Source organism: Trichechus manatus, unplaced genomic scaffold, assembly GCF_000243295.1.
Source record: "Trichechus manatus latirostris isolate Lorelei unplaced genomic scaffold, TriManLat1.0 scaffold00180, whole genome shotgun sequence".
Lineage (NCBI taxonomy): Eukaryota > Metazoa > Chordata > Mammalia > Sirenia > Trichechidae > Trichechus > Trichechus manatus.
Genome location: NW_004444116.1, coordinates 4363362 through 4391164, shown reverse-complemented (window position 1 = coordinate 4391164; position 27803 = coordinate 4363362). Strand labels below are relative to the sequence as shown.

Genomic DNA, 27803 nt, shown 5'->3' with positions numbered 1-27803 from the left:
TTATTATTTATTAATTGCTTTATGGGACACAGAGCTACAATATTAAATTCAATGTCCTGCGGGAGAAATAACTAAAAGCACTTTCAAATATTATCTAGTTTTCTGTCTCTCTCTCACACACACACACACACACACACACACACACACGTACACCTTTTTTCACTGTTTACCTGAAGTTACTGTCCCTTTTCATTCATAATATTATTAATTTGTGAACTATCAGCTTTTATTCTTAAAATATTTTGCCAGAAAATTGACATTTTAATAATATTTTTGAGTAAACAATTTTATATCTCCTCTATAGTTCTTAGTTTTCTATTTCAGTAACTTTTGCTTTTATCTATATCACTTCCTTACTTGCACTTAGTTTGAGATTTTTTTATTTTTATTATTAATTTTTAAGTTGGATACTTAGTTTGTCAATGTTGAGAATGTTTTTCTTTCCTAAGCTAAGTATGTAAGGCTATAAGTTATCATCAAAGTATCAGTTTAGCTGCTTCTCACTCTTTTGATAAGTAATACTTACATCATAAATTTCAAATGTTTCTGATAGCCTCTCATTTCCTGGTAATTTGCATGCCCTGGGTATTCCTAAGATGAGGATCCTTTTAAATATTGATCAGCAATTCATATTTTCTTTTCAGAGAATTTTAAACATTTTCATATGGATATTCCATTGTCCCAACATTGTTTATTGGAAAGACCATCCTTTCCTCACTGCATTGCAGTGGCATATTTATCATAAATCTGGCAATGTTGTATGTGTGAGTTGTTCTGCATAATCTATTCTGTACCATTGTTCTTTTTAATTATCATGGCTTTATAATAGTTTTTGATATTTGATATTTAAATTAAGGCAAGTGTTGGTATTCTCATTTGGTAGCAAGGAAACTAGTCAAAGATGTAAGTTATTTCCCCCCGCAAAACACACAGTTTTTACATCACTCTGTCGATGGAGCTACATATATCCATTAAGAAAGTATGAGATTTGATTTGCTTTTCAGAAAATGAAGACAAAATTTTGCTGAACTGATACTCTGTTTTGTCTAGACATCTTTGGATACTATGTATTTGCGATGCAGTTTATAGCCAGAGGCTATAAAATATACTTTTTAATAAAGCTAACAGATCAACCAAGAATTTGAATTAGACATAAAATTCTTATAACCCCGACACTGAAATTTGAATAACTTGCCCAGTTAAGTGGTGAAAGAAGCTTCCTTGTTAAACATGTAAATCACTGAGAACTTAATTTTCTTAAGTTTGAATTTTTTCCACCTCAAATTTTCCACCACTATTTGCTGTCCAAAGCACCCTACAGTTTTTTCTCTCTCCACAGAGTAAGTTCTATTTGTATTGCCTTTGACCCCGTTGTTATTTAACACAAAAGCATAAGACAGACCAAAGTTTATGACAAAAATAATTTAATGTTAAAATGGCCAACCCTAAATTTTTCATGGATTTCCATTTCCATATTTCTATCTTATGTGCTTTTAACCTAATTGTCTATTGATTTCAGTTGCCCTTATGGCTTGGGAAAAAAAAAAAAAAAACCTTGTTGTTGTGTGCCTAGCTGATTCTGATGCACAGTGACACTACAGGACAGAGTAGAACTGTCCTATAGGGTTTCCTAGGCTGTAATCGTTATGGGAGCTGGTTGACAGGTCTTCCTCCTGTGGAGCTGCTGGTAGGTTGGAACCACTGTCCCTATGGTTAGCAGTTGAGTGCTCAATCATTGCACCACCAGGGTTTCTTTAAAAGAGCCTTAGGTGGATAATATATTTGGACATTGAATGTTGGAAGATGATTAAATTCTGTCAACAAGTATTGATTCTAGTTAACTCAGAATAGTAATGGTATGTTTTTCTTAAAGACAGGCTCATTTTTAATTTACTTGGGATTCATTTATAAATAATTTAAGTCACATATACAACTTTCTAAATATCTTTTTCTGAACATAGTACACTATTTCTCCCCTGAGACTAGGTTAATTTGTAATTAGGGTTAGGGAGAAAAGTGACATGACTTGGTGGGATTCAACTTTGTAAAACAGATATTCCCATAAGTGAATAAGCTATGTAAAATTGTTTATTTCTTGGTCCTGTTTGACTTATGAAATTTATGCCACCTGATACCCTGTTCCTCATCACTGCCATGTCCCACATCTTCTTTGAAAGGCAAACATAGCCATTCTTGCATCTTAAATCTTTTCAGAGATCATCTGACCTTGACCCAAAACTCGTTGTTCAGTGCCCTTCGAAGGGCAGCTTTCACATCCTTGTTCCTCAGTGTATAGATAAAAGGGTTGAGGGTAGGTGTGACAATTCCACAGAAAAGAGCCATAATCTTCCCTCTGTCATGAGAATAACTAGAGGGAGGCTGGACATACATAATGATGGCTGTGAAGTAGAAGAGGGAGACCACCAACAAATGTGATGCATATGTATTAAAGGCCTTCCAGCGACTTTCTGCAGAGACGATTTTCATTACTGCCTGAGCAGTGAACGTATAAGTGCCAGTGATGAGGATGAGGGGCACCAGGAGCAGCAAAGCCCCTAGGGCATTGAGCTCAGCCTCATTAACAAGCGTATCCATACAGGCTAGTTTCAAAAGGGTAGGAAGTTCACAGAAGAAATGGTCCATCACCCTCCGTCCACATCTTGGAGCCACCACTGTGAGAGTGGACTGGACAAAGGAGTTAGCAAAACCACTAATCCAGGTCCCAGTGGCCACATGGATACAACGTTTCTGGTTCATGATGATTGGTTAGTGACGGGGCTTGCAAATAGCAGCATAACGGTCAAAGGCTATAATGGCTAGAAGTATACACTCAGTGGAACCCAAGGCCAAGAAAATATAGAGTTGGGCAATGCAACCACCATAGCTGATAGTCTTTTCTGGTCCCCTGAGGTTGACCAGCATTTGTGGGACTGTGCTGGTGATATAGCAAAGATCTAGAAGGGATAGATTTGAGGCAAAAAAGTACATGGGACTGTCAAGCTGAGGATCAGGAGGGAAACTAGGATAATGGAAATATTTCCATACAGGGCAAAGATGTACACCACCGGAAAGATTACAAAGAGTGGTGTCTCAAGCCAGGGGTGGTCAGAGAAGCCCAGTAAGATGAAATCATTTAGTGAGCTCTGATTGTTGATCCATATTTTGACACTGTTAATATTAAATTCCAGCTGAGACCTCTAAATATCCACTACTGGGGATGGGTATCAATGATAAAAGGAAGCCGCTGAGAATTAAGGACCAGAGATGCTGACACGAAATTATCATTTGTCCAGTAATCTGCAGCCATATCTGATTATGGTAAAATAATGTCATTTTCATCTATGTCCTGATTATGATAAAATGTTGAATCAAATTGTCAATGTAATATGGAAATATTGTTGAGAAAATAATAAAGAGAACAACAGCAAAGTAGTTGGGAAATTTTGTTCACTTCATGGGTGTTCTTCCTGTTAGCTACTTACTCCTTTTGGATTTTGATGTTTTCCCTTCTGAAAAGTTGCAACAGTACTACCATCAGCTATATATGTCATGGATATTTAATGGTGACAACCAAATGTAGAGTTGAACAGATTGAGAGAAGGCAGAGCTTCCTAAATAAAGGCCAACAGATGACAATATGAAGGTGACAGGTGGATCAGCAGCAGAGGGCAGAGCCAAGACCTCTTGGCATTTTTATCTTCTTCACCCTGACCCAGTCAAAAAACATCATGGGACTGGAGCACTTCGGAAAATCTGTACTGTGAAAGGATGGAATTCCAGGACTCCTTTAATTCTAACTGAAATTTCATGAGATTTTTAAAGAGGAAAACACAAAACAAGATAAAAATATATATACATATATGCAAAAACAATCAGTCTCAGAACATTGCTCACTGTGAAAATGTTATTTTTAAAACATCTGGGTAAACTTTATGGGATTTTAACCTCTGAGTGAAATCACCAGAAAGAGTTTCAAATATTTGGCTCCCTTAAGTTTGGTGCTCTATACCTATTTATAATCCCTTAAGATAATCATCAGCACATATATACTTAAACATTTCCCCTTCACTTTCTTTTATTTATTCTCATTTCTTTCTCATTACTTACAGGGTTTCTACCACCTGAGGTACCACTATGTTACTCTTCATCCATGCAAATCACACAATTCCTTTATGATATAATATCTGAAGACTAACTTCAATGACTAATTTTTCCTTTGTTTAAATTATTAAATTTATTTTTATTTGACTCCCGTAATATAGCAGATTTGCCTTGTATATTTCTATAGTTTTTTTTGAATAGCAGGCATCATCTTTCTTTCTTCAAATCCCAGTCATTCCATTTACCAGCTGTGAGACGTTGGAGATGCCATTTAACCTCTTTGTGCTTCAATTTCCTCATCTTTAAAATAAGCATAATTATACTCAGTTTATACAAATAATGTGCAGATTAAGTGATATAATGTAAATTTCATACACAACTCACTTCTTGGCACATACTAATAATTCAATAACCAACTACTTTTCAGTATTATTTATTTCAATTATGGGCTCCATAGAATGTTGGACTTGTCTTAATTTTGTGCATCTATACGCAGTGAAGAGAAATAAATAGGTTATAAATGTTTATTGTGGGATATTAAACATGATGTGACTACTAAGAAATCAGCCCCAGGATCTTTTGATTTTTTCTTTTTCGGATCCTCTTAGTTGGTTCTACATTATATTCTTCTTGTACTCCTAATATAGTAGGATTACTGGATTTAGTTGGCTGTCTTTTTTTTTTTTTAATGTTGGTGTCTTCCAAGTTATGGAATTAGACAGTGTGGGGAAAATGAGTGACAGGCCAAACATCTGAATCACTAAATCCAAGACTGAGCTCATTATCCACTCATCTCATACTTCTAATTCCTTCATTTTCTTTATAGAACCACAATGTTCTTGATACTCAGAACCTAATCATTATCTTTGACTTGTAATTGCCTCTCATTCATGTTGTCAAAGTGAACAAATTCTTTTTTAACATTGTTTCTCATATCTATTCAATAAATATATATCTATCCAAAACATTAAAGCAGACACACAAAAAATAGTTCAATGTTCCATAGTCTCCGGCTTTTAAACTGATCTGCTAGTCACAATTGCTCTGACATTTTCATCCTACCCTGTTTGGACAACAGTCTTTCCTTAGTTCAGATTTGATCATGCATATCTCAGCTCAATATTTATCAGTAGTGACTCTGCATATTCTAAAGTTTTTGTTGTTAGATGCCATTGAGTCACTTCTGACTTATAGTGACCCTTTTTACAAGAGAATGACACACTGCCTGGTCCTGCGCCATCCTCACAATCATTGCTATGTTTGAGCTCATTGTTTCAGCCACTGTGTCAATCCACCTTGTTGAGCTTCTTCCTTTTTTCACTGACCTACTTTACCAAGCATGATATCCTTCTCCAGGGACTGGTCTCTCCTGATAACATGTTCAAAGTATGTATGACAAAGTCTCACCATCCTCCCATCAAGCAGCCTTCTGGCTGTACTTCTTCCAAAACAGATTTGTTTGCTCTTCTGACAGTCCATGGTATGTTCAATATTTTTCATCAACAGCATAATTCAAAGGCATGAATATTTCTTCAGTCTTCCTTATTCATCATTTAGCTTTCACATGCAAATGAGGCGATTGAAAATGCATGGCTTGGATTAGGCACACTGTAGTCCTCAAAATGATATCTTTGTTGTTCAACACTTTAAAGAAGTCTTTTGCAGCAGATTTGCCTAATGTAATACGTGATTTTATTTCTTGCCTGCTGCTTCCGTGGGCATTGATTGTGAATCCAAGTCAAATGAAATCCTTGACAACCTCAATCTTTTCTCTGTCGTGATGTTGCTTATTGATCTAGTTGTGAGGATTTTTGCTTTCTTTCTGTTGAGGTGTAATCCATATGGAAGGCTGTAGTCTTTGATCTTCATCAGTAAATGTTTCAAGTCCTCTTCACTTTCAGCAAGCAAGGTTGTGTCATCTGTATATAGCAGGCTGTTAATGAGTCTTCCTCCAATCCTTATGTCGTGTTCTTCTTCACATAGTCCAGCTTCTTAGATTATTTGCTCAGCATACAGATTGAATAAGTATAGTGAAAAGATACAACCCTGACACACACCTTTCCTGATTTTAAACCATGCAGTATCCTCCTGTTCTTCTCGAACGACTGCCTCTTGGTCTACGTATGGGTTCCTCATGAGCACAATTAAGTGTTCTGGAATTCCCATTCTTCTCAATGTTATCCATAATTTGTTATGATCCACACAGTCGAATACCTTTGCATAGTCAATAAAACACAGGTAAACATCTGCCATGGTTTGAATTATGTCCCCCCAAAAATGTGTGTATCAATTTGGCTAGGCCATGATTCCTGGTACTGTGTGACTTTCCTGTATGTTGTAAACCTGCCTCTGTGATGTTAATGAGGGAGGATGGGTGGCAGTTGTGTTAGTAAGGCAGGACCTGATCTACAAGACTGGATTGTGTCCTGAGGCAATCTCTTGAGATATAAAACACAGAAGTGAGCAGTGAGACAGGGGGACCTCACACCATCAAGAAAGCAGTGCCGGGGTCCCTGCGCCGAGAAGCTCCTAGTGCAGGGGAACACTGATGAGAAGGCCGACAGAGAGAGAAAGACTTCCCCTGGAGCTGACGCCCTAAATTTAGCCTGCTTTGACTGTGAGGAAATAAACTTCTCTTCGTTAAAACCATCCACTTGTGGTACTTCTGTTATGGCAGCACTAGATGACTAAGACACTTATATATCTTATCTCTGTAATGTTGCTCATCATTTCAAACTGATCCTATCCAGTTTCTTTTCTTGTTTCATTTCTCATCCTGTGGCAGTGAGTCTTTAAGAATACAGCCTTGGAAATTTGATTATGTCTTGTATGATATTATATTCCCAAATAAGTGGGACAGACACCGTTACCAATTGATAAGAGATTTAGTATAGAAATGAAAAATATTTTGATTCAAAATTGAGAAATAATTTTATCTCTATACATATTTCTGCCCCAAATATTATATAATTGATTATGGCCAAAGGAAGACCTCTCCTGTGTTCCAAGATTACTTATAGAAGAGTGCCCTCTGGTCAGTATCAGTATCCAAGTTATTCCTTATCCAATAAAGGGCCATTGAAGAATGCTACCTATATTCTATCTTGATTCTTTTCTTGCTAAAGAATCTTTGAGAATCTCATTACTTAGTTATCTGTGCTCATTTATTGCTCTTCTAAGCCTGAAGACAGCAGTTTTTCCTCCTATCCTTAAAGATTACTGTCAGTTCATCTTCACAATCTTTATTTTTTTCTGAAAATTTCCCCTAAATGGGCACAACATGCTATTGAATTTCTGAGATAAGCTGGGACTGCTATGAATTAAGTTAAATCACATACTTCAGGGTAACAGTAAAATTATTAAAGAGGAATATATAGCATGTACCTTAGGCTTTCATAACACATGATCCAAATCCTTTGCGGTCGAGTCGATTCTGACTCATAGCAACCCTATAGGACAGAGTAGAACTGCCTCATAGGGTTTCCAAGGAGCAACTGGTGGATTCAAACTGCCGATCTTTTGTTTAGCAGCCAAACTCTTAACCACTGCACCACCAGGGCTCCGTATAACATATGATAGCTTGCCTAAATATTGAAGATTTGTAGGAACATGAGAGGCAAAAATGAGTAAGGATGATATAATAACAACAGCAGTAAGTAACTCAGAATGTAGAGTTAAGGGAGAAAAAAAATGGAGAAGGAAAAAATGATGACAGAGAAAAATGATAAATATATAAAGCTACCAGTGTTAAGTTTAGCACATAGTAGATGCTTAGTTAAGTATCTGTTGAATACTTGAATACAGAAAGAAAATAAAAATGGTAAATAAAGATTGGTTAAACAAAAGTAATATTAAGCCAATAATAGAAAATGATTGAAGTTTATTTAATATATAATTTGCAAATCAGGGTAATATTACAACTAGGGAGTCAAAAACATTCCAAAGAGACAATTTCAAAGATTCTTATACCCCAACTTATCGTGAGTAAAACAACTTGTGGTCACTAAGATTCCATACAGCATTGTCTTAAAGAGCAATTAAAATAAGTACTGATTAACCCTAAAACATAGCCCTGGTCTGACCTTTCTAGTTTCTGGGTCTTCAAACTGACTATATGTAGATAATTCTTCAAAAGAGCACAATGCTTAAGGCAAAATGGTCTTTACCAATTAGCTAGACTATTGTTTGACTTAAAGGTGACTTTTAGCAGACCAGTTTCTTTAAGGCTCAAGGTTCAAAGATCAACTCAGGGTGATAGGTTAGGTGGGTCATCCCAACCTCCACAGAACCCAGAAATCTGGATTTCTTGAGAATTAAACTCTGTTTCTAGAGATGAAAGGAGTGAGACAAACTCCTGTAATAATTCAGTTTATTTGCCTGCAAAGGGCTATGGGGTATCCTTGCATTGCTGGCCGTATAAGAAAATTATGGGGATTAGTAGAGTTTAATTTACTTAAATAGCAAGTAAAGGAAATACTGATGCATCCCCCTGAGGGTGAGAAACTGGAACTGGGAAGACAGACATATCCAGGGATCTTAAGCAGATGGGGTGTGCAGAGGGATGAAGCAGGAGCAGGGAAGAACTATCTGACCACTAGGCTTAAGAAGAAAGTAGAGCCCATTTTCTTAAAACTTTAATCCTAATATGCTCTTCAATAACTTTCTAAGCATGATTCTGTTATAATACATGAATAAGACAAAATAGAAATTATACTTGGGTGTTTGTTATGCCTCTGATTTACTATAAATATTTATTCTTAATGTTATTGTCCAAGGACCTTTGCTATAGTTTTAATCCCATATTCTCTGTCAGATTCTCTTATTCTAAATTGTTATATATTTAAACTATCTTTGATTTATCTGAATGATGAGAATTTCAATCTAAAATGGTTTCTGTACAAAATCATTATCTTATTATCCACCAGCTTTATACTGCAAAGAGCAGTTTGACTCTAGAAAAGTGGTAAAAGCACTTCTAAAACTATTTAAGTGAAAACGCAAGGTTCCAAAGGTAAATAACATGAATAGTAATACTTGTATTTTCCCATTACTTTCCTCATATAAAATAGTGTATAACACAGATTTATAAATATGAGAATGTTCACATTTAACATTAAATAAACCTAAGCAATAAACTTTATATATACGTATATAAATTTATTTCATACATATATATGATCCCCTCACATATGTTTATTTTGCTCCTATAATAGTTGTGTAAAGTAAAAATTAATTTTTTTAATGTTAGAAAAGAAGAAACTCAGGCATCAAGAAGTTTCAGAACTTGCCCAAGTTTTATAGAGTAAATTTAGAAGCAAAGATTTAAATAATATAAAATTTTGAATCCTAGGTCAGTACTCTTCACAATCCCATTATTCTACTCTTAGAAATACATGTGTCTTGTGGAATCAACCTTTTAAAATTATTTTTAGTTTGTTTACTTTACAGTTCTACCCCTGAATATTGCCCTCACCCCATCCTATGAAGAAATGACAAAGCAAAGTGACCTTTGTTTTTGGCTATCCTTCCCTCTCCAAAGCCCTCTGCATTTACCTGTTATGGGTTGTGATCCATTAGTTTGTCTAGTATATGGCTTAGAGTTGGGGAGGGATGGAAGACTGACCTGTGGCTTGAACAGAATTCCCAGACACAGGCTTGCTGTTTAGATTTCTTCTCAGTCCTCTGTAGAATCAAACAAGCTCTCTCTAATCTACTAAAGGGTCAATTCCAAAAACCACCTTCAATTTATGGCTGTCTGTAGAATCAATAAATCCATAGGGAGTTTTCCCATGACTTTTTAGGCCATTACCATCTTGGCCTCATCATCCTTTTTAAGCCTCTGAGATTCAGAATAAATTAGCACCTTCTGCTGCCAACCTGTCCAGGAGAGAAGAACCAGAGGGAATGGAAGGCAAGACCCCTCAGAAGCAATCAGGAAAATGTTCCTTACATAATACAAACTTTGGGCATGCAAGTTAGGTGAGCCATCTCAGAAGAAACCAAATTAATTCTCAGGGGTTGCCAAGATGATTTTTATATTATAAATTATGAAATTGATAAAATTCCCCTTTACATGTGCTTACTATTCTGAGACAAACAGGACGACTATATGTAGCTGTGGAAGTAATCTTTCTCAAATATTATTTTTTTCTCATGTTCCCCCATAACGGCTCCTTATTCTACCACTATACTTATGTTTATCATATGAGATATTTTATAAATATAAGACATACGCTAATTTATTTGATAGTCACAGCCACTGTATGAATTAGGCAGATGTATTACTAAGCTGATGACATATTTAGCCTATGAAAGTTCCAAAACTCAGAAAAATCAAATAACTTGACCAAGATCACAGCTAGGTCAACCAAGAAGACAAACCAGAGCTTCCAAATTTGATCTAGTTTTTCTTTCTCCAAGTTATTAAGCATCACTAATCCAGATTCTTTAGTTTGGAGGTCAAAGTTAAAATATTATTTGGCCCAGTGTCTTCGTTATATCAGCCTTTGTTTTTACTTTCAGAGTATCTTTGGAGTACTAGAAAAAATAATGTACATCAAACTACTAGGATTGTTTATAAATACCATATTTGTGATCTTGGACAAATTACCCTGAATATCATACTTTGTACTTAATTATCATAAAAGTCTGGCTATTAAAATCCTGCATTAACTTGGTCTCAGATTATCATATGAAATGAGGTTTTTGAAAAGATTTTCTATCACGCTTCAGAAATAAACCCAGATACAGAGATATACTTTATCATAAAGGTGGAATTTCATATTGTTAGGAAACAGGGGAACTTTTCAATAGAATGTGGTTGTACCAACTGACTTAAAATCTGTGAAAAAAAAAATACAAAAAATTAGATTCTTACCTAACTTCCAAACCAAATTAATTCTAAACTAATATAAAAAAATTAAATGTAGAAACAAGATCACTCAAAAATCTAAGATCACTCAAAAGATCTAAGTTTATTCAGAATTCAGAGGTCTTAAGATGTTCGACATAGTGGCTGCAACAATGGGCCTAAGCATAATAACAATTGTGAGGATGGCACAGGACCGGGCAATGTTTCCTTCTGTTGTACATAGTGTTGCTCTGAGTCAGAATCGACTCCACAGCACCTAACAACAACAAGATGAGTGATGCATTTGATACATAAAAGTAAATTTTGGGCAGAGAAAAATATCATAAAGTGAAATAAAAACCGAGTGACAAACTTAAAAAAGAAAACAAAGAAGCAGCATGTGAAAAACAAAAGGCTAAATTCCTTAATGTACAATATGTCTGTTATAAGTCGGTATGGAAAAGACCAATATCCAACTGAAACAACAGCAAAAGACCAGGACACGGACCCTTATCTGACTTTCAGACTTATATGATTTAAAAAAGTTTATCCTTACAAATACAAGAAATGTGAATTAAAGCCACATGGATACAATTTTTACTTATCAAATTGCAAAGAGCAAAGTATTTTATATCATGCTGTCAAGCCACTTTGCTCTAGCCTCTTTGTAGAGGGATTTAGAAATATATATCATACATAAAATTGAACATGTCTATCAGCACAGCAATTCCATTTATGAACATTTACCTGAGAGATCTTACCACATGCATGTGCAGAGATGGATGTCTAAGGAACTTCACTGCAGCTTTATTTGCATACGAAAAGGACAAGAAACATTATAAACGATCACCAATCCTGACATTGTTAAATACATTTTTGCAGTGTAATGTTAACAGTCGGTGAAAATAGGCAAATCTACGGCTAGAGGATTGGAATAGTATACAATATATACACTTAAGGGAGACAAGCACTTTACAGGAGAGTATTTATGCGATGGGAGTTCCTGGGTGGTGCAAACGGCTAACAATATCAGCTGCTAACCAAAAGGTTGGAGGTTCAAGTCTACCCAGAGGTGCCTTGGAAGAAAGGCCTAGTGATCTACTTCCAAAAAATCAGTCATTGAAAACGCTACAGAACACAGTTTTACTCTGACACACATGGGGTCGACATGAGTGGGAGTCAATTCAATGGCAACTGGTTTATTTATAACACAAGATGCATTTGCTCTTTTATCTATCTATTCACTTGTCAATATACATGTATAAATAAATATATGTGCTCACAGAGTATCTCTGAAACAATATCCATAAACCTGACAACAATGATTGTTTTGGGGTGGAAAAGGGAGAGACGAGGTTAGGAGTGGAGGAGGGATTTATTTTACCCATGAATATCCTTTTTGTGTGTATTTCTTGTCTTATGTTTTTTACATATTTTGTATTTGCAACAATAATAAGGACAAAACAACAACACTGTGGAGTTCTTCATGGGAAGTTTCCTAAGGAGTGTATCTAGAATGTGACTACATTTATGAGAAATGTGCTTCTTAAAGCCTGAAACTAAATACACCAACATTTTGCCTTCATCAAATTTTCTTTAATATGCATCTCCTTATTTTTTAACTTGATGTTTTTAAATTTAAATTTATTTTCTCAAAGGAATAAATATACATAATTTTAAGTCAAAAAGTTCCACATGGATTATTTATTTAGTTTAAAAAATTAGTATCCCACTCCCTCTCCACCTCCATTTCTCAATCTCCTAAGGTAAACACTTTCAGCTCTTTTGGATGTTTACCTGGCAGTTTCTTGAATATTTCTAAATTAATTCAACATTCCCAACAAATACTCACTGAATGCTTATGACCACCAGATGCTGTTCTAGGCACTTGGGAAACACTAGTGAGCAAAATGAAGATCCTTGCATCTGAGAAGTTAAAATTCTAGGAGAGCGGGGGCAGATAAAAAATAATAAATCTAATAGATAGTGCTGCATAGTATGTTAGAAAATGATAAATGTTACAGATGAAAGAAGTCATAGAGTAGAGTAAGGTGTATCCGGTGGGTGAGGTAGACAGATGGCAGGATTAAAGACAGTGGTTAGGAGAGGTCTCCTTGAGAAGGTGATTTTTAATGCTAAAAACATGAAGGAGGGGAAGCAATTAGCCGAGCAAGTATCTGGGTTAAAGTATTCCGGGCAGAGAATAAAGGCCCTACGATGGGAGTATACCTGGTGTTTAAGAACAACAAGGAGTAACTCAATCACAAAGGATAAATATTGTACGATCCCACTTACATGAAATATTTAGAACAAATGTACAGACATAAAAGACTAATAGTGGTTACCAATGGAAGAAGGGAGGGCGAAAGGGGTAATCACTATTTAGGAGGCATAGAGTTCCTATTTATGGCAATAGAAGTTTTGGCAACAAATATTGGTGATAGTTGCACATGTGATTGATGTAATTGGTGTCATTGAATCATACATGTGAAGGATGTTTAATTGGCAAATGCTGTGTTATCTATATTTCTACATCAATATACACAAAGAAAGAAAAAAGGGCAACCAGGAGGACAGTGGAGCCCAGCAGAGCGAATCAAGAGGGGAGCTGCAGGAGATTTGAGATCAGGAGAGGAGAAGTCGGGTGGGGCTTTGCAGGCCATTGTAAGAAAGTCAGCTTTTCCTCTGCATGAAATAGAGAGCCATTCTAGCGCTTTAAGCAGAGAAGTGACATGATCTCCCTTGAGTTTCAGAAGAATTACTCTGGCTGTTTTGTTTAGAATTGCCTAGAAGGATAAAACCTGTTAAAACAGTTGCCATGGGGTAGATTCTGGCTCATAGTGACCCTATAGGACACAGTAGAACTACCGCATAGGGCTTCGAAGGAGCTGCTGGTGGATTCGAACTGCTGACCTTTTGGTTAGCACCAGTAGCTCTTAACTACTGTGCCATCAGGGCTCCACCAAGAAGGATAGAAGTCATTAAATCAAATGGAAAGATGATGGGGACTCATAGCAGGGTGTTAGCAAGGGAACTCATATAACAATTCTGGATATATGTTGAGGGTAAAGAAAACAGAATTTCCTGAGAGATTGGGCATAAGCTGCTATTTCTTCTTAGTTTTTAGTATGTAACAAATAATTTGCCATTTTAACATGCTTTCACATGTACAGTTCAGTGACATTAATTATGTTTATCATGTTGTTCAACTATCACCATTATTCACTTCAAAAATTTTCCATCACCCTTAACATAAACTCTGTGTCTCCTAAGCAATAAGTTCCCCATTTCCTCTCCCTCTCGCCATCCCTGGTAACCACTAAAATAAACTTAGGTCTCTATACACTTGCCTATTCCAGATATTTCATATAAGTGGGATCATACAATACTTTTCCTTTTGTGACTGACTTATTTCACTCAGCATAATGTTTTCTAGGTTCATCCATATTGTAGCATGTATCAGGACTTCATTTCTCTCTATGGCTGAGTAATATTCCATAGTACGTATGCAGCATCTATCTTATAGAGAGACTGTATATTACTTGTGGGCTGTGCTAGCATCTTCTAATTTTTTGTTTTCCTCACAGTGATAAACATAAAATGATGTATAAATTATTACTGATTGAGTGAATAACTAGTAACTTATTCATTTGTTGGTCTATGACTTCACCGTACAGTTCTTTGTACACTTGCTTTAAAGGCAGTTCTTAAAGGTCCATTTTCTCTCGTATGAATTTATTGATTGACCTTTAAAGTGAGGAATTCAACAAGTGATATTTCTTCAGTTCGCAATAGAAGTGGTGAACCTCTTTTTGTCTAAGTCTAATCCCTCTTCCAATATTTTATGCTGCAGGTAAAAACTCATGTACATACAGGTTCCAGGCAGGTGATATGAGTGACTGAATAGATAAATCATAAGAAATACAAAGACAGTAATGAAATAATAACGGCTGCCAACAGTTAACTAAAGTGTCTATTCAAGACTAAAAGTGATGGAAACTTTGACAAATTGTACAGCATATGCCCTACTTCAAGGAAACAAATTTGTGGCTCCAGTGGATCAAATTTTTATGCATTGAGTCTCATGATTCAAAATATTTAGAATCTTCAAGAGAAGCTGGATTTTTACAAAAGTACACTGATTTTTTTAAATAAATTATTTTATGTACAAAAAGGTAAAGAATTCAGAAAGGTGCAGCTTGATGAATTATTACAAAGTGAATGTACCTAGTCAAGAAGTAAAACATAAAGAACATTCTAGAAGAATCCTCAATTCCCTTTCTGTAATTACTTTTTCCTGTCCCCCATGTCACCACTATTTTATGGTTTTTGAAATACATATAAATGAAATCATATAACATTATTTCTTTTATATCTGCCTTCCTTCACTACACATCAAGTTTGTCAGATTGATACATGCAACAGTGGAGCACACTTTTTATTGCTGCATTGTATTTCATTGTGTGAATATGCCACAATTCGCTTATCCATTGTAGTGCTCATGGACATTTAGACAGTTTCTAATTTTTGTTTTTTAAGAATAATGCTACTATGAATATTTCTGTACATGTGTTTCAGTGAGCAAGTGAATTTATGTAGATCTTTCCCTTGTAAGTATAACTTGAAATGAAATTGCTGGGTCATAAAGTATGTATATGTTCAACTTTAATAACCCATTGCCGTTGAGTCAATTTCAGTTCATAGCGACCACATAGGACAGAGTAGAACTGCCCTATAGGGTTTCCAAAGGTGTAATTTTTATGAAAGCAGACTGTCACATCTAATGGGTTCCAACTGCTGACCTTTTGGTTGGTAGCTGAGCGCTAATCACTGCACCCCAGGGCTCCTTTCAACTTTTAATGCATACCACCAGTTCTGCAAAATGTTTGTATCAACTTACACTCCCACAAATAGTGTGACAGTTCCAATTGCTACATATCTATGGTAACACTTAGTATTTTCTATCCTTTTATTTTCAGCCATTCTGGTGGTATGTAGTAGGAATCTCATTATCAGATTTAATTTGTCCTCCCTTAATAAATTAACAGAATTAATCAGATTATCATATGCTTCTAGGTCATTTAGAGACCTTATGTGTAGTACCTGTTTAGGTGTCTAGGCTTTTTTCTAATTGTTAGGTAGTACATCTTTAAATATTCTGGCTTCAAGCCCTTTGTTCTGTGTGTTTCAAGATAACTTATTTGATTTTGTCTTTCAGTGAACAACTTTCTGCTAATATACTTAAATATATAGATGGAGTGGAAAAACTCAAGTACGATGCAACTTACCAGATACAACAAAAGAAGAAATAAAAATTTTGAGTGGTCTTATGATAGTTAAAGAAATAGAATCTGTAATTTAAAACTTTCCTCAAATGACACCTCCGGGCCATGATATTTTCTTATTGTTGAGATAAAATTCATACAACACAAAATTCACAATTTTAACCATTCTGAAGTGTAGAATTCAGTGACATTTATTATATTCACAATGCTATACAACCACCACCATTATCAAGTTCCAAAACATTTTTGCTATCGGAAAAGAAAATTCTGAACCCATTAAGCAGTCACTATCATTTTCTCCTGCCCTAAACCCCAGCAACCACTAATCTGCTTTCTGTCTCTATGGCTTCATCTATTCTGGATATTTCATATAAGGGGAATCATACAATATGTGGCTTTTTGTGTCTGGCTAATTACACTTAGTATACCGTTTTTGAGGTTCATCCATGTTGTAGCATGTATCAATACTTCATACAGTTTTATGGCCAAATAATATTCCATTGTATGGATATACCACAATTTGTGTATGCATTCGTCTGCTGATGAACATTTATATTGTTTCCTCCTTTTGGCTATTGTGAATAGTGCTGCTGTGAATATTTATATAAAAATATTTGTTTGAATACCTGTTTTCAATTTTGGGGATATATATCTACAGGTGAAATTCAAGAGCAGTTCTTAAAGGTTCATTTTTCTCTCATATGAACTTATTACTGATTGACTTTTAATGTATATTTTTTACTTTTAAGGAATTCAGCAAGTAATGTGAAAATGCAAAAGAGCGACTGTTAGAAAAATAAGGGGAAGAGATGATCTGGGGTCAATAAAAAGTAAATATTAGGGAAAACAAAAATATGGATAATCATACAGGTGAGTAATGGATCATGCTGGTACAGCTTTTCAGGAGAAGTTTGCCAATCGAAACCTCATCTGATTTGGGTAATAGGTGAATCCAGTTTGTAGGAGGTAAACAATATAACTAAAATTGGAGCAAGTTCCATGTTTTGATAAGGGTATCTTTGTTTAGAGTTTGAGTTTTATCTTAGTCAGGGGAATGCATTTTCCTTCATACTCTGGGAATGGGAAACCACAGAAATCAAAGCAAGTCAAATATCATAGTTGAGTCAAAATCATTAGATCACAGTAGACTAATTAGTGTTGGCTTATTTATGAAAAAGTAGATGTTTAAATCAAACAATTGATAAGCTTATTTGACTAGTTGCCAAAAGACATTCATCTGATTATCACAAGTGAACTTCTTGTTGTTAGCTGCTATGGAGTCACCCCCAACTCATGGTGACCCCATGCACAACATAACAAAACAATGTGTGGTCCTGCACCATTCCTCTAATTTGTTGAGCATCAGACTGTTGTGGCCCATAGGGTTTTCCATAGCTGATTTCTGGAAGTATATCAGGCCTCTCTTTCCAAGTGAACTTAAAAAAAGTCAGGAAACACACACACACAGTTGCTGTGGAGTAGATTCTAACTCATGGTGACCCCATGTGTGCAGAGTTGAACTGAGCTCCATAGGGTTTTTAAAGCTGTGACCTTTTGGAAGCAAATTTCCAAGACTTTCTTTCAAGGCTTCTCTGGGTGGGGTATATTTGCTATCAAGGACACTCAGTATGACACCATACTTAAAACAAACCCATTGCCATCCAGTTGATTTCGACTCACAGCGACCCATAAGGAAAAGTAGAACTGCCCCGTAGGGTTTCCAAAGCTGTAAATCTTTACAGAAGCAGACTACCACATCTTTCTTCCATTGGAGCAGCTGGTGGGTTCTAACCACTGGACTTTCAGTTAACCACTGCGCCACCAGGACTCCTACACCATACTCATTGCTAAGAAAAACAACAGAATGTAATAGAAGTAACTGACATTTATTGAGTTCCTTCTTTATGCCTTTTAGCTATCTCCCAAAATACTGGTGCCTCAGTGGTTAAGCGCTTGGCTGTTAACCAAAAGGTCAGCAGTCTGAATCCACCAGCCACTCCTTGGAAACCTTATGGGGCAGTTCTACTATGTCCTATAAGGTTGCTATGAGTCGGAATCAACCGGGTTTGGTTTCTTTGTTTTTTGGAATACTTACAATAAATCTTTTCAGGGAGGTCCTCATTTTAGACATGGAGAAACTGAGGCTGAAAGAGATTAAAGAATTCTCTTAGAGTTATGCAGCTGGTAAATAAATTGAGGAAACAGGATATAGACTCTTGTCTCTCCACATCAAATGTCACTCTTCACTACCACTCTAGGTATTTCTCCTTTTGGAAATGACACCATCAGCTGTGTTACCACCATTATATGAAAATGTGATGCACTTTCTGTGAGTAGAGAAAATAAATTATATGGTGTTATATATTATAAAGATGGGACAAAGATTAACTTATTTTCCCCATATTTTCAGGTGATTTTTTTTTCCATGCAGATATAAATATAAGAGGGAACTAATCATTGACTAGGTAAGAGTTTTAACTGGATACAATTGAAAGTAATGGGAATATATTAGAGCAAAATAGGGGCAATACTATAAACAGATAAGTGCAAGATTGAAAAGATACTAATATTTATGATCACTTCTTAGAAGGTGCTTTTCTTATATTATCTTTTAGATCTTTTAATCAAGATAAGAATAGAGTTCATTCCCTTTTACTCATAAGATAACTTTATGTAAAAAAGCTGAATAAAAGCTTGAACAAAGTCAAAAAAGGAACTTGAGTTAAAATTCAAATTTCAGTTGAATCTTTCCACTGTACCTCACAAGCCAAATGAAATATTTTTGTTGTGATCAATGGGATGTTTTCTTTGGAGATATTTGTTTTCAGGAGTTGTTAGAATTGATGTGAAGGGATATAATGAAGAAACAACAAGGAAAATGGTTGTTAAGCCCATCATGCTGATGTGGTAAAAGAAGGAATAGCACCCCCCGGCCAAAAAAAAAAAAGAAGAACAAAAAGAAGGAAGAAAGAGAGGAAGGAAAGAAGAAAGTAAAAAGAGAAGGAAGGCCAAAGAAAAGCACAGCAAGAAGGAGAACTAATACAAACAATAGAGAGTTAAAGTATTTGGGAAAATATTGCCTCACATGGTGTCCAAAAGAATACTGGGAAAGAGATTGAAGAAGATACATAGTTCTGAGGACAAGTGAAATACAATAACACAGACAGTGAAGATTACATTTACTCCTTATAGGTTGGTAAAGTTCTTGAGTGAAATATCGTACCAGATCTTCAGGGTTTATTTTTGTTATAAAAATTGACCACTATGGACTTTGCTTCATTATTTATAGGTTTAGATCTCTGTGAAGTAGTCTTCTCAGTGCTCCTTTCACATCTTTATTTCTCAGCGTGTAGATGAGGGGATTGAGGACTGGAGTCACTACCGTATAGAAGAGGGAGATGAATTTCCCATGAGTATGGGCATAAGAGCTGTTGGGCTGGATATAAACAGCTGTGATGGTTCCATAGAAGAGGGACACTACCATCAAGTGAGAGCCACAAGTCCCCAGTGCTTTGTGCCGGGCCTGGGCTGACCTGATCCTGATGACTGCTCTGGCTATATGTCCATAGGACATCAATATCATTGTGAAGGGCAAGAGAAGCAAGACCAGTGAAGCAACAAAGAGCTGAACTTCATTGGCATGGATGTCCACACATGCAAGCTTAATCATAGAGGGTACCTCACAGAAGAAATGATGCAGCAACCGGTGTCCACACTGAGGAAGCCAGAGGGTGATGGAACCCTGGATGAGAGCATTTCCCATTCCACTCAGCCATGCAGCCCCTGCCAGAGCCTGGCATAGCCGTGAGTTCATCACAGCTGCATAGTGGAGGGGCTTGCAAACAGCAGCATAGCGATCAAAAGCCATCACAGCCAGGAGAACACACTCAGTGGAGCCCAAAGACAGGAAGACATACAGCTGGACAGCACAGCCCAGGGATGTGATGGTCTTGGCTGGTCCTCTTAGGTTCCACAGCAACTGGGGGATAATGCTAGTGGGAAAGCAGACATCAACTAGCGAGAGATGAGTGAGGAAAAAGTACATGGGTGTTTTAAGTTTGGGATCTATGAAGGAGATCAAAATGATGACTGTATTTCCCACAAGTGTAAGGAGATAGAACAGCAAGACAACCACAAAGAGTATCTTTTCCAGCTGGGGCTGGTCAGAGAAGCCCACCAGGATCAAGTCACCTTTGAAACTGCTGTTGTTCATCCCCATTGCCCTGCTCAGAAGAAGGAAGAAAACATCATAAGAATTCAGAGAGAGGGAAACGTGTTGGCCACTGGTCACAACATCAGCTTTTAAAATAACTGAAATACTAACCTTGAGAGAAATCACAGTGAACCATGGAATAAATTTTGACACCATTTTTCCTTCAGAAGTTGCAGCACGTGCCGTTTAGAAGAAGCCTATAGAGAGGCACATGGAATCTAATTGTGAAAGCAAAGAGTTTTCTTGAGAGATAACTGTTAGAAACTGAGATAAAATTTATCTCACATGAACACACATACACACACATGCACGCACACAAAACAAAAACCAAACTAAAGGAAAACAAAGAAGAGATTAAAAAAAAAAAAGAGAAGGCCAGAGGAATAAAATACTTTTAATTAATTTATGGCTTATGACAAGTCATTCAAATTCAATGGGAAACTCAGGAATATATTTAGTATATGTAAACAATGTATGTAAATACTTCCATTCTTCAACCATAAATTTTGAGATAGAAAGTTTTTTTTTCAAGGATTTTCATTATATGAATGGCTGCCAGCTTCTGGAGATTATAGAGATAATTTTTTTCTATTAAATGGCAAACATTTGGTTATTGAAAGCAATAATATTAACAGTTGTATCTAAATGTTATAATGTATAATCATTATGCACACAACGTATCAAAAACACATTTCCTTTAAGAATTCATTAACTCATTTATTCCACCAGTTATTAGTGATAGAAATTCATGCAATGCCTTTAGAACACTGGTGTGGGCTGCTGGGGAAGGAAACAAGCCTTCTGGTCTTGCAGGTTGAATGAAGAGGCTTTTGTGTGTGAGTGGAGTGAATGAGTAGCAGGGAAAGGAGGACGCTTTAGCTGGATGAAAGAAGCTGCTTCAATGTTCTTCAAACCCACACAGAATTCTACCTTCTAGAAAGTTAAAGGGGTCAAGATTCTTAATGGGCTTTTGAAAGTCTGAACATCTATAAAAGCATATGTTTATAAATACGTTCACTGACACAAAGAATATAACCTAAGACCATTAACTGTACCTCATGTTAGGACAAACAGGTACTTTCTATATATCATTAACAAAAATCACTCAGGTTTTAAAATTCTGTCCTAATAATTGCATATCCTGAAATCGTTTAATTAGTTGTTAAAAATAATCATGGAAATAAAATATATTAAGTAACACTCAACAATTAATCCCTTATATTCATTTAAGTTTTCATGTAAAAATATACTTAGCAGAGTTCAGTGGAAATGAAATGAAGAGTCAAATGAGGAATCTGGACCTCCACAAACAGCAGGAGGTAATTAGTGCTCCCTCAAAATGGAGTTGTTGTGTGCCAGTCATTTCAGACTCATGGCGACCCTACAGGACAGAGTAGAACTGCCCCTTAGGGTTTCCTAGGCTGTAATCTTTAGGGAGCCCTGGTGGCACAGTGGTCAAGCATTGTGCTGCTAACCAAAAGATCTGCAGTTCTAACCCACCAGCCGCTCCTTGGAAACTCTGTCCTGTAGGGGCGCTATGAGTCCGACTCGGCAGCAACGAGTTTAATCTTCATGGAAGCCGATCACCAGGTCTTTTCTCCACAGAGCTACTAGTGGATTTGAACTGTCCAATTTAGATTAGCAGCTGAGCACTTTAAACATTGTGGTACCAGTGGTCCTTCAAAATGGGTGAAAGGGAGCAGAATAGTAAAAAGTGACTGACAGGGACCATAGGAAAGAAACCAGTTTATATATTTTTTCAAATTATAACAATTGCACTCACAGTTATACACATATGTATCTATGCATACAAACACAAATACACACATAGATGCAACAACTTTTTCCCTTCATTCGTATCCGTTTAGCTATGGTACCCTAAAAGGTACTCTTTTTCTTCTATCAAAGGAATAATATAAAGCAAGACCCATGTCACTTTCCTTCTATAATCTTTAATGCAGCTTGTAGGGTGCCACTTTACCCATTCCAATCAAATGAGAATTTCTCCTGTGTCTTTATAGTACACACTCACGCACGCACACGCACACACACACACACACACACACACACACCCCTCAGAAGAAATGCCATGCGAGGTCAATTCAGTCTTGAACTGGTTCCTTATTTATAAGAGTATGTTCATTTTAAGCTTGTATTAAAGAAGAATTGTATTTCACTATGATACAAAATTTAAAATCACATGTGCACCATATAATCTCCCCTCACCAGATTAACATCATATTTAAACCAGCATCTCAATCTACTACTAAAAGTTCGGAATTAGAGGCATGATGAATCATCCTGGTGTAGGTATAAAATTGAGGCATAAAAACAAGTGAATAAATTAGAAGAGAGGAGGTTTTCCAGCCTTAGTTTGTACACTGATGATCTCATTTGCATATGAAAAGGATATTTAAGCCATGAGGTACAAACTGCTATTACCTTGAAGTGCCAGGTCAGTGACTGTGTGCTGGTTGGAGGGGCTATTATTTGAGTGGAGATCTCTGAAGATCAGCAAAGCGTAAGAGTCTGGAAAAGGACGCAGCACTGAACCCAGAGAGATCCCAGGGACTCAGTTTTCCCAGTATGGCAATTAACATCAGGTGCCACAGTATCCGAAGATGAACTGTCCCAGGAGATCATTCTAAAGGAGATGTTTCTGTCTCTCTGGTCTTTCAGCATTGTTTAGATATAGGCAAAATTGCAAAGCTATCTAACTTCTGTCCTTATATGCTCTTAAAGTTGAGTTCTTTTCTCATTTCTGCCATAGGAGAATCTGGATATTTATGAGAGTCAATTAACCTTTTTTAATCAATTAATTTATATATATAAAGGTAAAGAGTTCATAAAGGTGCAGCTTGAATTATTACAAAGTGAACGCACTTAATCAAGAAATAAAACATAAAGAAACCTCTAGAAGAATCCTGAAGTCCTTTTCCAGGCTACTTCTTCCTGTCTCCCATGTAACTATTTTTTGATTGTTTATGAGCTGCATATAAATGATCATGCAACATTATTTCTCTTATTTCTGTCTGTAGTCTTTCAACACATTTGTGAGATTCATTCATGTTGGTATATGTCATAATGGAGTACAATTTTTATTTCCGCATGGTATTTCATTGTACGAATATGCCACAACTTATTTATCCATTACAGTGTTGATGGACATTCGGGTAGTTTCTAATGTTTTCTTTCATAAATAATGCTGTTATGGATATTTTTTAATATGTCTTTCAATGAGTAAGTGAACTTATGTAGATATTTAGCAGTCGAGTGCCTTAACCATTGCACCATCAGGGCTCCTTTGCACCAACTTACCCTCCCACAAATAGTGTGAGTTCTAATTGTTCCATATCTATGCCTACACTTAATGTTTCCTGTCCTTTTAATTTTAGCTATTCTGGTAGTATTTAGTGGGAATCTCATTGTGAAGTTGATCAGATTATCATAGATTTATAAGTCATCTAGAGATCTTTTGTGCAGTACCTGTTCAGAAGTCTAGGCTTTATTTTCTAAATGATAGGTAGGAAATCTTTAAATATTCTGGACTCAAGCCCTTTGCTAGTTTATTTAATTTTGTGTTTTGGCAAAAAATCTTTTTGCTCATATACTTGAGTATTTGATGGAGTGGAAGGAACTCAAGTATAATGCAGCTTACTAAATCTGACAAAAAAAGAAATAAACAATTTGAATTTTCTTATTACAGTTAAAGAAATAGAATTTGTAATTTAAAAAGGCAGTGATGTTTTCTTTATTATTAAAATACAATCTACATGACACAAAATTCACAATTTTTATCTTTTTAAAGTGCACAATTCAGTAGCATGTAGTGTATTCACAATGCTATGCAACCACCACCTCTATCATCCCAAAAGAAAATCATGAACCACTTAAACAGTCACTCTTATTTGCCCCCTCTCTCAAACCCCTGGCAACCATTAATCTGCTTTTTGTCTCTATGGCTTTATCTAGTCTGCATATTTCATATAAGTGGAATCATATAATATAACACCTTTTGTGTCTGACTTCTTCCGTTTATTGTAATTTTTCAAGGTTCATCCATGTTGTAGCATATATCAATATGTCATTCATTTTTATGGCCAGGGAATATTCCATTGTATGGATTTACCAATTTTGTGGATGAATTCATCTACTGATAAACATTTGAGTTGTTTCTACTTTTTGGCATTGTGAATAGTGCTGCTGTGAATATTCAAGTACAAGTATTTGTTTGAATTTTTACAGATGATATAACTGTGTACATAGAAAATCCAAAGGGATCAAGATATAAACTATTTTAATCGAGCATATTTTGCATGATCAGTATGGAAAATTCAATTTCACTTTTATATACCAGCAATAATTAAAAATTATCATTTTATAAAGATATGATTTAGAATAGCAGCAATAAATAAGATATTGGTGGTGGTGGTGTTGTTGCTGGTGGTGGTGTTGATGTTCACTCATAGCAACCCTGCCCCATTGGGTTCCCAAGGAGCAACTGGTGGATTTGAACTGTCCTCCTTTTGGTTAGCAGCCAGAGCTCTTAACCACTTCACCACCAGGTCTCCAAAGAAAATGCTAGGAAAAAATATTAAGAAGGACGTATAGTGCATCTACACAACAATTTTTAAAACATCAAGAGAATTTTAAAGACAAATAATTGGAGGATGTCATGGATTGAATTGTGTCCCCTAAAAATGCCTGTCGGCTTGACTGGGTCATGATTCCCAGTATTGTATAATTGTGTAATCTGATTTGATTTCCTTATGTGTTGTAAACTCTGTCACTATGATGAGGTTATACTGATGAGGTCTACAAGATTGGATAGTGTCTTAATCCAATCTCTTTTGAGATGTAAAAGAGAGAAGCGAGCGGAGACACACGGGAACCTCATACCACCAAGAAGCAGTGCCAGAAGTAGAGTGACGTCCTTTGGACCTGAGGTTCCTGCACTGAGATGCTCCCAGACCAAAGGAAGACTGATACACCACAAGGACCTTTCTCCAGAGCTGACAGAGAGAGAAAACCTTCTCCTGGAGCTGATGCCTTGAGTTTGGACTTGTAGCCTACTGGACTGTGAGAGAATAAACTTCTCTTTGTTAAAGCCATCCACTTGTGGTATTTCTGTTAGAGCAGCACTAGAGGACTAAGACAGAGGATTAAAGTTATACTTGATTAGAACATTCAAAATTATGGATACATTAATTACGTCTTTTATTTCTGTCTTTTATCTCTTTTTATTTAGTGCCAGCTCAATAAAAATCTTAACAGATTTTTTTGGTGGAAATTAATAAGATTATTCAAAATTTTATATAGAAATGCAAAGCGTCAATAATTCCAAGACATTCTTGAAGAAAAAAGATAAGAAGAACTTCTCTATTGTTTATCAAGATATAATATAAATCTTAAGTATATAAGGAAGTGTGGCATTTGCATAAGGAGCAGTACATAGACTAATGGAGTAGAACAGACCAATACATGCACAGACCCTCCACTGAAAACAAAGTTCACATTTCAAGTCATTGAAGAAAGCTTTTTTTTCAGTATATAGTGTTGCACTAATTAATTGCTCATATGGAAAAAAATGAAATGTGACCACTATGTCACATCATCCTCAAATATTCTTTCCAAATGATTGAGATCCAGCCATGAAAGGAAAAACAGTATCTTCATGATCTCATCACAGCAATGATTTCTTAAACAAGTTATTTGTTGTTATTGTCAGGTGCCATCAAGTCGGTTCTAACTCATAGTGACCCTATGTACAACAGAATGAAACACTGCCCAGTCCTGCACCATCGTCATAATCGTTGCTATGTTTGAGCCTATTGTTGCAGCTACTGTGTATTTTGAGTGCTTTCTAAACTGAGGGACTTATCTTCCGGTGCTGCATCAGACAATGTTCTGGTGCTATTCATAAATTTTCACCGGCTAGTTTTTTCAGAAGTAGAGCATCAGGTCCTTCTTCCCAGTTTGTCTTAGTTTGGAAGCTCTGCTGAAACCTGTCTGCCATGGGTAACCATGCTGGCCATTGAAATATCGGTAGCCTAGCTTCCAGCATCACAGCAACTCACAAGCCACCACAGTATGACAAACTGACAGATGAATGGCGGTAAATAAGTTATAGAAATCTTAAACTATAAAGTAAAAAATTGATTAATTTGACTACATTAAAATTAGTCAAAAAGCTTTGTAATCACTCCTGAACTAATTTCCTGGGAAGGACTCCATTCTTTCCTGGCACAACATACCTCTTCTTTAGACAGTCTCTTCCAAATATGTGCACATTTCTCCCCACTCTGACTTGCACATCCCTTCCCTTCCTTCCTTCCAGCTTCTCCCCCTGATTTGGGTTGCACACCTCTTGGGTTTGCATAACCCTTGCATCAACCAGTGCATCCACCCCTGCCAGCCTATAAACCCATTCCCTCTATGAGTCTGTCCCACTGCCTTCAGAGTCTAAGGAAATGTGTTCCTCTTACAAAATGTGCAAAGATAGTTCATAATACTCTCTGTTATGGATTGAATTGTGTCCCCCAAAAATGTGTATTAATTTGTCCAGGCCAAGATTCCCAGTGTTGTGTGATTGTCTACCATTTTGTCATCTGATGTGATTTTCCTATGTGTTGTAAATCCTACCTCTATGATGTTAATGAAGCAGGATTAGAAGCAGTTATGTTAATGAGGCAGGACTCAATCTACAAGATTAGATTGTATTTTGAGTCAATCTCTTTTGAGATATAAAAGTGAGAAGTGAGCAAAGAGACTCATATCACCAAGAAAGCAGCGCCAGGAGCAGAGCACATCCTTTGAACCCAAAGTTCCCGAGCTGAGAAGCATCTAGACCAGTGGAAGATTGACGACAAGGACTTTCCCCCAGAACCAACAGAGAGAGAAAGCCTTCTCCTAGAGCTGGTATCTTCAATTTGGACTTCTGACCTCCTAATCTGTGAGAGAACAAATTTTTTTTTGTTAAAGCCATCCATTTGTGGTATTTCTGTTATAGCAGCACTAGATAACTACGACACTCTCTTAACATCTTTTTCTCCATTTAGAATATATAATGCTGTCCCATATTCTTTACTGATATTGATTTTCTTGTGCTTTCATTCTTTTATTTTCCCTTGAACACTCTGCCAAGGATTTATCGGTTTTACTTATTTCTTCCAACAATGTACTTTTTGTTTTATCAATCTTGTCAGTTGTGTGCTATTTTCTGTTTAATTTCTATTCTTTTTTTATTTTATTTTATTTTATTGTACTTCAGGTGAAGGCTTACAGAACAAATAGTTTCTCATGAAACAGTCATACACATGTTGTTTTATGACACTGGTTAACAACCCCACAACAT

General features: G+C 36.2%; 2 pseudogenes; both read right to left on the bottom strand.

Annotated features, from left to right (window-relative positions):
• Positions 1 to 2217: 2217 nt before the first annotated feature.
• On the bottom strand, positions 2218 to 4148 carry LOC101342369 (olfactory receptor 2G3-like; annotated as a pseudogene).
• Positions 4149 to 19498: 15350 nt separating this feature from the next.
• On the bottom strand, positions 19499 to 20455 carry LOC101342125 (olfactory receptor 2G3-like; annotated as a pseudogene).
• Positions 20456 to 27803: the final 7348 nt, after the last annotated feature.